The sequence below is a fragment of the Lepidothrix coronata genome, unplaced genomic scaffold, assembly GCF_001604755.1.
Source record: "Lepidothrix coronata isolate B3197 unplaced genomic scaffold, Lepidothrix_coronata-1.0 Scaffold124, whole genome shotgun sequence".
NCBI classification, from domain to species: domain Eukaryota; kingdom Metazoa; phylum Chordata; class Aves; order Passeriformes; family Pipridae; genus Lepidothrix; species Lepidothrix coronata.
The window spans coordinates 3,695,768-3,708,046 of NW_016690304.1; the positions used below are offsets into that span (position 1 = coordinate 3,695,768).

General features: G+C 40.6%; 1 long non-coding RNA gene across 5 annotated transcripts in view; it reads right to left on the reverse strand.

The window, feature by feature from the left end:
• Window positions 1-3,749, reverse strand: part of LOC108502790 — a 370,315-nt gene extending 366,566 nt beyond the window's left edge. For all 5 annotated transcript variants that reach the window (XR_001876621.1, XR_001876623.1, XR_001876622.1 and 2 more), the window contains exons 1-2: window positions 3,652-3,749; window positions 2,563-2,747 (exon numbers count right to left, since the gene is read on the reverse strand). This is a non-coding gene — a long non-coding RNA (uncharacterized LOC108502790). The remainder of the gene's footprint in view (window positions 1-2,562; window positions 2,748-3,651) is intronic.
• Window positions 3,750-12,279: the final 8,530 nt, after the last annotated feature.

The following is a 12,279-nucleotide window of genomic DNA, read 5'->3' on the forward strand; positions in this document are numbered from 1 at the left end:
TATTTTCCCCTATATTTTTTAATATTTTCCCCTATATATGTAAAGTAAATGCCTAGAAACAGCACTAGTTCAAAAGTTAATTTGAAAACAATGTTAAAGTTGTTTTATGAGTTTTAAAATAATTAAAGTTTGCGTTTTGTGGTACCACTCACTACTACAATTGGTATTAAACTGCAGTCTCACTAGAAAACCTGTAACTATGTCACAAACAAATGGGCTCTCCCCAGATCTGAGGTCCCATCTGGCAAACACAAGCAGAAGATGTGACCTGGATGACCACCCTGTCAGTACAGTTTGAAGGGCCTTTCTCATTATTTCAGAAGTCCTCCCAAAAATTGTCATGAGAAGACAGTGGGAAACATGAGGTGTGTTGTTGGTGTCCAGAGCCTTGGCAAGAGGAGGTACCACGTCAGGCAAAAGTGTTCCTGTGCGTGGGAAGTGGACTCTCCTCTGTGCTGTGCAGAACACCGCTATCAAGAGCAGCTTCTCCACTCACAGGAAAAACCCAGCTAAATAAAAGCTGAGGATAATTAAGTAACCTAAAGCCTTGCTGGATGTTCAAACAAAACACCCTGTCTGTTCTCTGCTGAAGTGGCTCTGCGAGGTTATGAATAATTTTCAAAGCATAATTTCTTCTAAATATCTAAAACATTTAAAAGAGTCACCTGTAATTAAAAAAATACAATGAACTATAAAACTGGTATCTCAATCCAGATAATTGTAACTGAGCATGCAGGAAAAGGGTTTGGGTGGGAATGTCACTGAACTCTTTTCTTGAACACCTGTCTCCATTATGAGACTGAGTATACAACAATAAACCTCACCAAGAGCCAACCAACAGGCAGAAAGACACTGAACCTTGGACGACTTTGAATGATGTGTTAGAACCATTGCTGAGACAATATAACTGTCAACAAAACCTTGCTACACACGGATCTGCCTAAATTATATTCCTCTCAAATGTCACACCATAGTTAATGCTGCTAAAGGAGATCATGGGAACGACCATTCAACAGGAGTTTGTTGTACTTACAAAAGAAATAAAGATCCAAATTCCTCCCAAACTCACCTTTAAATCAATTTAAAAATGAATGAAGACTTTTTTTTCCTTTTAGAATACAGGTGGCCTCAGAAAAACCGTGCCACCTTCCCTTGAGAATGTCTCTTTGACAGTCTAGCAACAAGCTAACCAGTATTGCACAGAAAGTTATGCAGAAAAAAACCCTCATAAGGATGAAATTAATAATAATAATAATAATAATAATAATAATAATAATAATAATAATAATAATAATAATAATAATAATAATAGTAAAATCCCCTAGAATTTTGTATACACGTTAGAAAAATGATATTAACTGTGATTATCATTTCACACATAGAATGACAGGCAGGTCTCCTTGCAAGTATGGAGATGGGTGGGGCTCTGAGCAACCTGGTCTAGTGGAAGGTGTCCCTGTCCATGGCAGGGCATGGGAACAAGATGATCTTTAGGGTCCCTTCCAACCCAAACCATTCTATGATTCTGTGATCAGAATATTTTACCTACAATCTGCTTCTAAATCCAAGAAGAACATATTACCACATCCTCAGACATGGCACAGGGAACTCACATGGTGTGGAGTGTGGTTTCCTCAGCTTTGGAAGGCTGCCCTTGTGCTTCCCAAAGCAGATGCTGGATACCAAGTGAAGCACAGCTGTGGCTTTGTGGCACTCTGGGATGTCAAATGAAATGTCCTTTCCCCAAGCTATACAGAGGACTGCTCTGACATCTCTACATCAACAGATTTGCCATGCAAGTTGAATGGACATGCCATACACCCTGGAAAACACAACCCTGAAAACAGAAGAGCTGGAACTGTGGTAGGGAGCAGGAATTGCCCTGGCTTCAGGAACAGCACACAGGGACTGCCCAACCCCCTGGCATGGCTCACCTGAGCCCAGCCAGCCCAGCTGGAGGCTCATCCCTGGATAAAATACCACTGGTGATGGCAGGGGGAAAAGGGAAGCTACATAATTAATCTGGCAGAAAAAGAAATGCCACGCAGTGTGTTGGATGTATTTTAGAAAACCCAACTGGTGTCAGAGCAAATAATTGCTCTTGTGCACATGCTGAGAATGTGTCCTGCCATTTTGCTTTGTGTAGTTCTCCACCTGAACAAAACTCTCTAATTTGGTAATTTACTATATAAATTACATATAAACAATGTACAGACCCAATATCACACCTCTAAGTGTGATCGTTGGTCTTCCAGTGAAAGTTCTAGACATTGGTCCTCCTCACTGTTAAGACAGTCTGCACGACAGGAATTCCCTTGTCTTGATCACATCACCATTTTGTTGCCAAAAGAAGTTAGTTATCAGTAACGGCAGTGCTAAGAGCTGCCCAAGGCCTTGACACTTCAAACCATGATGCCTTTGTTGATTGAACAGGAGCATTTGTCTTTTGCCACATCTGTTGAGTTCTCCCACCTGCATGTGGCACACAGCTTTCACCAAACTGAGTGATCCCCCCTCGCAGTAAAATATTATCTCAATAAACGCAACAAAATACTCACTCACCCAAAACTGAGGAACTGCCTGGCTAAAGGACTGTCTCCCTCCAGTAGCAGGAAGTTTTCTGGCAGCTGTGAATTTTCAGGTGTGTCATTCGGTGACACTGGTTATGTTAATTTAATCTCTGCTCTCATTAATTTATTCTCTCATTCTCTTTGGTCTCATAATTGCAGGTCTTATGTTACCCATACCTGAAAACAAAGAGAAAAACAATAACAAGCCCAAAAATCAAAGGAAGCATTGGCAATGCTTCTGTGTATTTACCCTTAATCCTTCTTCTTTGGAGGGATACAGCATCCTTGCTCAGTAGCTGGCCTCCATGTTAACTATATTTTTTTAAACTTAATTTAAAGACACACAGAAATCAGTTATTCTCTCTCTTTACTGCAGATTGAGAGGATACAAGGTGTGGGCCATTCCAGGGATTAAAGTTGATCTACCACACTTGGCCAGGCTGGCAACATTTACAACATGAAAGAAGTCAGCAATTACAAGGTCTGCAAACAGCAACACTTCAGATTTCAAAGTTTTATCACCTTTTGTGATAAATTCTAACTAGGTCCTTTTAATTCATGTCCAGTTTCAAACAAAAATCTTCTAAAAGATTTCCGTGTTCAGATTGTTACTTTCTTTTGTTATGTAAATACAGAACCATCAATATTTGAATGCCTAACTCGTGCTTATTTTCACTTGATCAAGTCTATGGATTTGCCATAATAGGATTTTTGAAACTAATATTTTAGTTTAGGATTGTCTAGTATCTGTGGGAATATTTACTTCAGTTAGTCTGGGAGCAAGGTAACCACTAAGACAATTCCTATTTCTTAATGATTAATATTAATTAGGAGAACTGTATTGTTAGCACAATAAATATATATTAAAAAAACTACAATTCAAGCACACAAAAAATGAAAACAATTTTCTATCATTTAGGTACTTCAGATAGGATTATTTTTTAATTCTTTTCTATGAACAAAGGTAGAAAACAGTAAATGTCTCCCCTTTCACAAAGACATGGGTGGGATTTACAAACACATATTACTTAACTTTTCAATCTCAATGAACAGGCTGAGGAAAGTGAAAATACACATTTACCATCACTGCTCTGTGCTGCAGAACAATATGTAAAGGACAGGCTGTCTTTCTGAATGCACACCTTGGAGCCTGGCACTCAAAGACCACACGGATCCTCTGGCACAAATGGGAGAAGAGAATGGAAATGGCTTTTTAGTAACTTTTCACAGCTCCAGAATTCTCTTCGTTTCATTTTCGTGGAAGTTTGGCAGTAGGAATTATTACCTTTGTTCAGATTTTGAAACTGGGACCGGAGAGGGCAGAGGAAGAAACACAAAGTCAGTTTGTGATCAGCAAAGGAATGACTAACCAGATAGCATTACCCTTGAGAGATGAGGCCACCAGAGCATGACAGGAGAATGATGTCCCAGTCAGACTCAACCTGGAAGACATTGCTCAAGACTGGCAGAAACAGTGATAGTTCACTCTTGTTCAAAAAGGAAAAGTTGGAGCTATTTTAGCGTTTGAAGAGCACCTGTTTCTAATAGCCCAGCACAAATATTTGTGTGGACAGGCCAACTCCATGCTGGACTGTAGAGAATTTTCCTCTCCTCTCTCCTTTACAAAAAAAGTCTCTGTTAGAAAAAAAAAATACCAAACATCTACAGCCCTGAAAGCAGCTCAGAACAAAGACTGATTTAGATCATTTACAAAACTTTCAAATGTTGGCTTTTCTCTGTTGTAATAAGACAAGAACAGTTTTATGAACCCTGGAATGAGGGAACAGACACAGATGTTACATTCCTCTCTTTGGGTCCCTTGCTGCTTTCTGTTGTGATGGGAGCATTTTTTGTGAGCTGGTGAAATTAAGACCCTGCCCTGTCAACCTAAAGAGCATGGGTAGCATTACGGTAGTTGATAATCTCCAGCAGATGGATTACACACACCTCTTACAGTTCACAGCTGAACTCAGTCCTATCCTCACCAAATTCCTAAACACAAGTTGTGTTGTTTCAAAGACAGAGAGTTACCCTGTAACAGCAACAAATGGATTAGAATGAAGGGAGGCGAAAACAAAAGCTGTTCAGCAGTTACTATCAGTATGTTCACGTGACCAATGCTCAATTAGGTTATGTCATGGTTCTAATCTGACATTTCACTAACTGAGAATCTCACCTGGTTTTCTGTTGGAAAGATCAAAAAGCATTCATGTGTGAAGAAAGAACTTCATCATTGTACACAGTTTATTTGTACTCTCACTCAACTGTGCCCTTGGGCAGCCTGACTCGGTGTCAGCAACCCTGGGGTGCCTGCGTGCACTTCTCCTGCATGGTTTTTGTTTATGTCTGCTAATTCTTCAACTCAAATTCTTTTTGCAAGGCAAATACCAACCGCAGGCAAACTACAAATCTCATGCCCTGGATTTGCAGCTCTGTGCACTGCCAGACGAGGGCTTGCCCCTGCTGAATGGCCAGCTCAGCAATCCACATGCAGTGAACGTTGCGTGTCCTCACTCTGAGGGTCTTTAATATTTCATCAGGGTTTCACATCAACATAGAGTTCAGACTGCATAGGCTGCCCAGGGGAAACAAACACCCACAATTCATGTTTTCAGGGCACTTTAAGTCTTGCTGGTAATTTTGAAAACCCTGGCCTTTGTGTTACTGTTTCTGTGCACTTACCAAAAAAGAGAGAAGAAATCTTGCTCTGAGTAAAAGTCAGAGGAAGTTTTGCTATCGATTTCAGTGGCACCAAGATTTCTCTCAAGAAATTCAACAGATGTGTTTAATGAAACACTGGCTGACTTGGACCACAAGTTTCTAACTGTGGTGCAGCATTTTCTACAGATCCACAAACCACTCAAGGTAGTAATGCCCCTGCCAAGGGGTTGTTCTTTGAGTTCTGCCCTTTAAGACAGCTGCCCTTGTTGTCTGAGTGCCTAGACCATGCTCAAGTCCATCTTTATCTGCTTTCTGGACAGGGATCTGAATTCAACATCCCACATGGATGTGGAACTGGACCAATACACTGTTACTTAGCCCCAGATTACTTTGTTTTCAGTGTTGCTTGTTCCAAAACCTCTTTGCAGATTACTCCCCCCATGCAGTCTATGGCACACATACACAGTATTCCAGACCTCACTCCAAAGTTGGATGCCTCCTTCCACAAATACCAAAAGGAACCAAAATTTGCACATCTTTCAGTACATATCTTCGTGCATATCCTTTTAAGAGATATGAAACACAGAAAACACTGCAAATGCTAAAATATCTCATCATGCTTTATAAAGTGTAAGAGTTTAGGCAGTTGTTCTTTGTGACAAACTCTGAGCTGCAAAACTTTTGGCAAAACCCTGTTTATTTGGTTGCTAAATGCTTAAAAGATGCTGCACCACTACCACACATCCACAGCAGAGTCAGCAGCTCTGTGCCCTCGCTGCACGTGTGACCTCAGTGGCAGAGAGTGACTCTCACGGCTGGTGCTAATGAAGATCAGGCACCCTGTGGATCTACTCCTCACCCCTAAATTGGCAGATGCTTTCCTCTAAAGCCTTGATTAGAAGAGATGATTACCCATATATGGGCTCCCAATTATCCCCTGATGCCATAACATGGTCAGGCTCGGATGCCCAGGGTGAACAGACCGGCCAACGCACCCCATGGTACAAGTGCTCCTGCACGGAAGAGAGACGGAAACACAGTTTTGTTGTGGGACAATTCAACCTTCCAACCTGCCTTGTGAGAGACAGGATGGCTTCTAGCCCCCTGATCAGACAGCTTCACACACACAGACAACCTGGTGGTGCAGGGGTTTACACTGCTCATTAAGAGAGAATGGAAAAGATACCTCACTGGATCTCTTCCTTATGTTGCTGCCAACGTAATAATTATTTTTTCCCATAATGAACTAGGAGACAAAACCACAAAGTGAAATTTAGCATAACAGCAAAACAAATCTCAGCTTGATTTTCCTGCTTCTCAAAGTTACCACCAATTTCAAATACTCTTACTGTACTTTAGAAATGGCCAGTTTATTTAGCAGTTGTTCATAAAAAATACTAACAAGAGACAAACATATTTTAGAATCTGCACTTGAAAAGGTAACAGGCCAAGAGCTTCTCAGATGATTTAAAATTACTGAACCAGTTTAAACAAAATAAGCATGCCCTTGAGACAGTCCAGCTGAAACTTTCCATTAAAACGTCTGGGAGTGCTCAGTACCTGGCAATTTCCAGCCAATTTGCCAGAACGAATTAGCAGCTGTGCTTTCACTGTGCACCTCAAACGCATAACATCGATCCAAAAATGGGCATTAAGATGAGTAAAAACAACATTAAGAATTGCAGGAGGCAAAAAATCCCTTTAGAGGAAAGAAGTTCTGCTCTTTTGAGTACTATTCAGAAAATCATAGGTTTTAACAAACTAAATGTGATGCACTGGAAGAAACAATCAGGTAAAGCAATATAGAGAAAATGTTTGGTGCAGTCATCTTTCACTTTCTGTTTTCCTGGATGAAGAATGAGCAGGGGGAAAAAGGGCTGTGGGAGATGATGCATCAACCACCTGCAGATAAAGACCCCCAGCAACGGCTATTTGTCAGAAGCGTCTTGCACCACCTATAAACCACAGAGGCAAACATTTCTCGTGGCAAAAGCATCAAAACCAAACAAGTACCAGCACCATAAAGCTCACTGGGCCTAAGATAAATGCAGCTTTAGGCTTAGGACAGAGTGAATTGCTGTCACAAATATCCCATCCTGAACAAAATTCCTAGTTAAGTGCTCGAAAGGGTAAGATATCTGTCCTTGCTATACTTCCACAATTAGATGAAATAGTTTCATCCCCCATGTTTGGAAAAGTGCCCATTCCCCATCTTTCTCTTGGCATTAACTGAACAAATTTATGATCTGCCATGTTCAAACTAGTCCCACTGTGGCCTTCTTTCATCTTCTGCATACAGACTTCCACACGTAGCTGCCCACATTATTGTACCCACTCCCATATCGTTTTGTATGGCCTGGCTGACATTTAACAAAGTCACCTGCAATCTAAAATGCATGAAGGTGTCATTATTCATCAGAAACTTGTTTAACCTATATATTAAAGAAGAGGTTGAGTAAATACAAATATGTTTTCCATCATATACTCTGGGACAATCCCAGTTCATTGCTTTAACCTTTCTGAATTGCCTGGTGAATTCTTAAATGCATTTTATAGCAAAAAGAAAATTTCACAGACACTAGTACACCTAAATATTTATTCAGGTCACACATCATTCTGCTATTCCTTGAACAGTAAGTAGCAATGAAAAACACCGCTTTCATTATTCATTAGATGCAAAAAGGGGAGTAGAGCTCATGAAGCACACCACCTTGTGCTCATCTGTGGTGCAGGGAGTTATCAAGCTACTCGCTGCTGAGCAGGTTTTTCTGCTAGCAGGTGGCTGTATATCAGACCTCCAGGTAACCAGTGCCGTTCCTGAGTGCACACCAACACCTGGAATGAGGGCCCTAGTTTCCATAAGCAGTATTTCAAGCTTCCTCAAATTCGTAACTTAACTGTTTCATGCTACTTTCTTCTTAATCTTGGGGCCACATGGAAATTTAATCAAAAAGTTAAAGGACTTCAGGCAACAGCCCAAATCACTTGTCCTCCAACCTCCCATGCCACACCTAGGTTGTATTTCACCCTGAAAACATGGAGGGTTAATACAACTCACAACTTTGTAGTGCAAGTGTTAGCCGAAAACACTGCTTTTGTTCTTTGTACTGAGGACCCACACAGTGTGTAAAGATCTTATTCTTAACCTTCAGAAGTGGAAATTAGGAGGGAGGTAGCTCTCTCGGAAGCATTACTAGAAATAATGTGTAGGAAACAGAAAATGACAAGGTGATGCCCTTGATAAAGCACTGGGATGCACAATTAACCTACAGTTTAATGAAGAAGGTGAGTCCCTCAAAAGTTCACCACCTCAAGCTTCTGAGAAAGTTTTCAATCGCAGCAGTGAAATGAAACACCTTTCCCCTGGTCACCCTCAGCACAGTGATACAGTGTTCACACAGCAGCTGGGAGAAAGGGCAGGACGTGGTGTGAACATGAACATGAGGAAAATGTGCTACAACAGTCATCTCCAGGCAAGTCTGGCTTGTGTTTTAAAGCCACCATAATGATGCTAGAAAACTAGAACTAAAAAATTAACCTATTTCTTGAACAGTTACAAAAGGCACATCCAGTTGCCCTGAAAGACATTTGATGAACAGAACAGTCTTTTTCATTTCAGAGGTTAAAACGACAACTGAAAGAGGCACAAGCTAATTGCCCTGGTGGAACCAGGGCTAGGGGTTTTTTTAATCTTTGGAGAGAGAAAAGAATTTCCAACTCCCACCATAATTTTCTGCATCAGCCTCTCAGCTTCTCCCTTGCAGTGTTGATAATAAATTACAGTACTTAATGCTTCCAGAATGATGGGAGGGAAAGTAAATTGTAATGGATCATTTGCCTTTTTTGGAGCATCATCTTACAGGGACGCAGTAATACAGGGTCAGATCGGCTCTGGTAAAGTCCCACCACGTAGAAGTCTCTGTTGCTCTGGGCCAGCACCGTGCTTTTCCCCATCAGAGAACAAATTCATCTCCTTGCATTTGCTTTTAAAAATGTTTCCAGTCAAAGGCTCTCACGCTGTGAACTGCTGAGCTCTCTACTAGCTAGGGAGAAGGAATTACATTCCTGATATTATATTGCTCTCCAAACAAACAAACAAAGCTAAAACCACTGCTGGTCAATGCCAAAGTTCCACCTGTGATTACATTTTTACTCTCGCTCCTCCTGCACTTTAGAATGTCATTTTGCTCTGCAAGTGATGCCACTGAAGCCAGGGGAGTCTCCACAGTAAAGTACAAATCCACAGGAGAAAAAGGATTTGAATCTAATCCAACAGCTCCATAAACCATTTTCAAAGTCTTGGGCAGAGCTTTTGTAGATGTTTTTTTGTTTGCTTTCCTTAGCTTGGTCAAAGAAGTGACAAATTAATTATTTGCATTAAGTGTTCCCATAGAGCAGTCACGGTATTTTAGTTAACCTGACAAAAGACACCATCTGGCCTGGAGAAACAATTTGTTTCATCACAAGTGTTATGAGAACAGTTGAGAGCAAATCCTAATTAATACACAAGGCAAGTCCAATTTTAAAACCGCTTCTCAGGAATTTATCAGATATTAATTTAAAGTAAGGATGGCACGCTTGGTGCACTGGCTTGAATACCAATAACCCATGATGTTTTTCCAGATCAAAAGTATGACACAGCAGTGCTGTATTAACTGACATTTAGGAATAAGCTTTACTAAAAGTTTCAGATGGGGTTATTTCCTGTGGGATTTGATGTCATCTAATAGGAGAGGTTACCAAAGGAAACATATCTTAATGCATCATCTTGTTACCTTTGTTTCAAATGAGGAAGTTTTTTTAGGTCTCAAAAACAGAAGGCAAAAAACAAAACCCAGAAAGGAAAATGGTGCTGCAGCACCTCTGACAAGGAAGCCATTATCAGTCTGCTTTCCTTGCTCAGCATCTCCAGAGCATTTCAGCATAGCTGTCATACACTAACATCAGTGCAAGTGTCCTTAGTACTGCAGGATAACTGAAGCTGTAAAGGGACCCCAGGAGGACTCTGACATCTTGGGTCAGATAGGGGGTTGATCACGTTGCTCAGCTCACACTAAGCTCTTACTGCTTTTCACAGTCAAATCAGTATTGCAAAACATTCTGGTAACCAGCAAGTTGGCATTTGTAACCTCTTGAATGTTTATTTTCTTACGGGACAATGAGAAATGGAGCAGGAGGATGAGAGAATTTTGATTCCACAGCACCCCAGAGAGTGAGCGGTTTGGGTGACGTTACTGAGCACTGCATTGTTTCTGCCATGTTCCTCAAGCTGTAACTGGTAAAACTATTGCTCAGTTTTCATTGTTGCCTTTCAAATGTGCACAACATGGAGAACTCATACAAACGTATACCACCACTTTACCTTGCCCTGCCAGTGGTTTTATTAAGCTGCTTACAGATCTTACACATTAGTTAGCACTGTGTGCTAATAGACTTACACCTGAAATCACAGCTGCTATTTTTTGCAAGATTCTAATAATTTTCGAACTGGAATTAATATTCCTTCCTGCTGCATAGTTCTGCTATTTCAAGTGAGATTTTAATTTGATTCTTGGGATTAGTCTTGAGAACACAACATCTCTTAGAAGATTTCACTATCAAATGCTATGGAACTGAGTTTTGTTTCATACTACAGGCTTTTAAGATGTTGGCACTTACTCTACAGTTCACACTAAACCTTTTTGCTTCAAAGAAATTAATACTTTAATAGTATATATTAGTCACAGCTCTCTGTCACATTAGTTCCTAATTTCTCTTGGTTTCACAGAGGCTTGCTCCTTTGAGAAATAAGTGACGTTTGGTTATGGTATAAGACATTTGAACTATGTTCACTCCAGGTAAAGTAAAATGGGATGAAAAAACACAGGCTGAACATTCTGAGGAAAATGTTTAAGTTGGTTGAAGTGTCATTTCAAGCTGCCTCTAATTTGACCTTCCCTTGCCTTCAACAAATGCAGCATTAGCCCATCCCTAATGATGTGGGAGCACTTGACAGAACACCGAGCAAACAACAGTCTGCTTTGAACATGTGCACTTTGCCAAGTCTGATGGAGATGCACTGGAATCAGGGATTCTAGTTTTGCAGGATTTTCAAAACTTGGTGTGACAGCACACCCATTGTTTGCATAACAGTGCTCTGGCTCTGCATACAGGAGTGGTATCATCCCTTAACCACTGATCCAAAATGGAACCAGCATATAAGAAATAGAATACAATCACTCAAAGCCCCTGTTGCCAGCTTCAGAGCCATATGAAACCGTTGTATCTTTCTGTATTTCACAGGCAGATTGTTATATCCCCGGGTGTTATTTCCTAGTTCATGCCTACCAAGGAAAACACAGAAGACTAACCCAAAACATCACCAAAATTCAGTCTAAAATAAGTGGTTTCTCCTTTGCTTCAGAAAATTCTGTATTTTATAATTTGTCAAGCTTGCATGTCAGAAAAGGTAGCACACATCTGCAGAGGAGGACAGTTGGTCATTTAATTCAGTCTAATTTGAAACATGTGATGGCAACATGCATTATATAAAAATAAAAACAGAAAGATGAAGAGCTAAATCTGAAATTCCAAATTAAAATCCTATAAATGGTGAAACACCAGATATCATAAAGTGTTTTCTTTTTTCATAGCTATCTGTATAAATTAACTTTCTTTTTTTCCAAAATTTATCACTTAATTTTAAAGAAAATAAGTCCTTTGTCAACAATATAAAGGCATATTCTTAGCTGGCAAGATGAACAGGATTATGGTGATATCCTGGTAGCTGCATAGTCTCCCATCAGCTTCAAGCATCTCCCTGGCCCCTGAGGCAGAGCACCCGTGTTTTTCCATGCAGAGATGGGGCTCCCAAGTCCATCCCTCTTAGCTGAGAGCAGGGAGGTGTCTCAGTTAAACCACAGCAACTCTCCCATCAAAGCTCTCCACAGGGAACCCCCAGACGCATCGACATGTGTAACATTCTCCCCTCCCTGCTTTTTTTTTCGTGAGAAACATTCAACTATAACTAATCTTCAACTGAGGGGGAGTTTACCAGGTTGCTATTTTC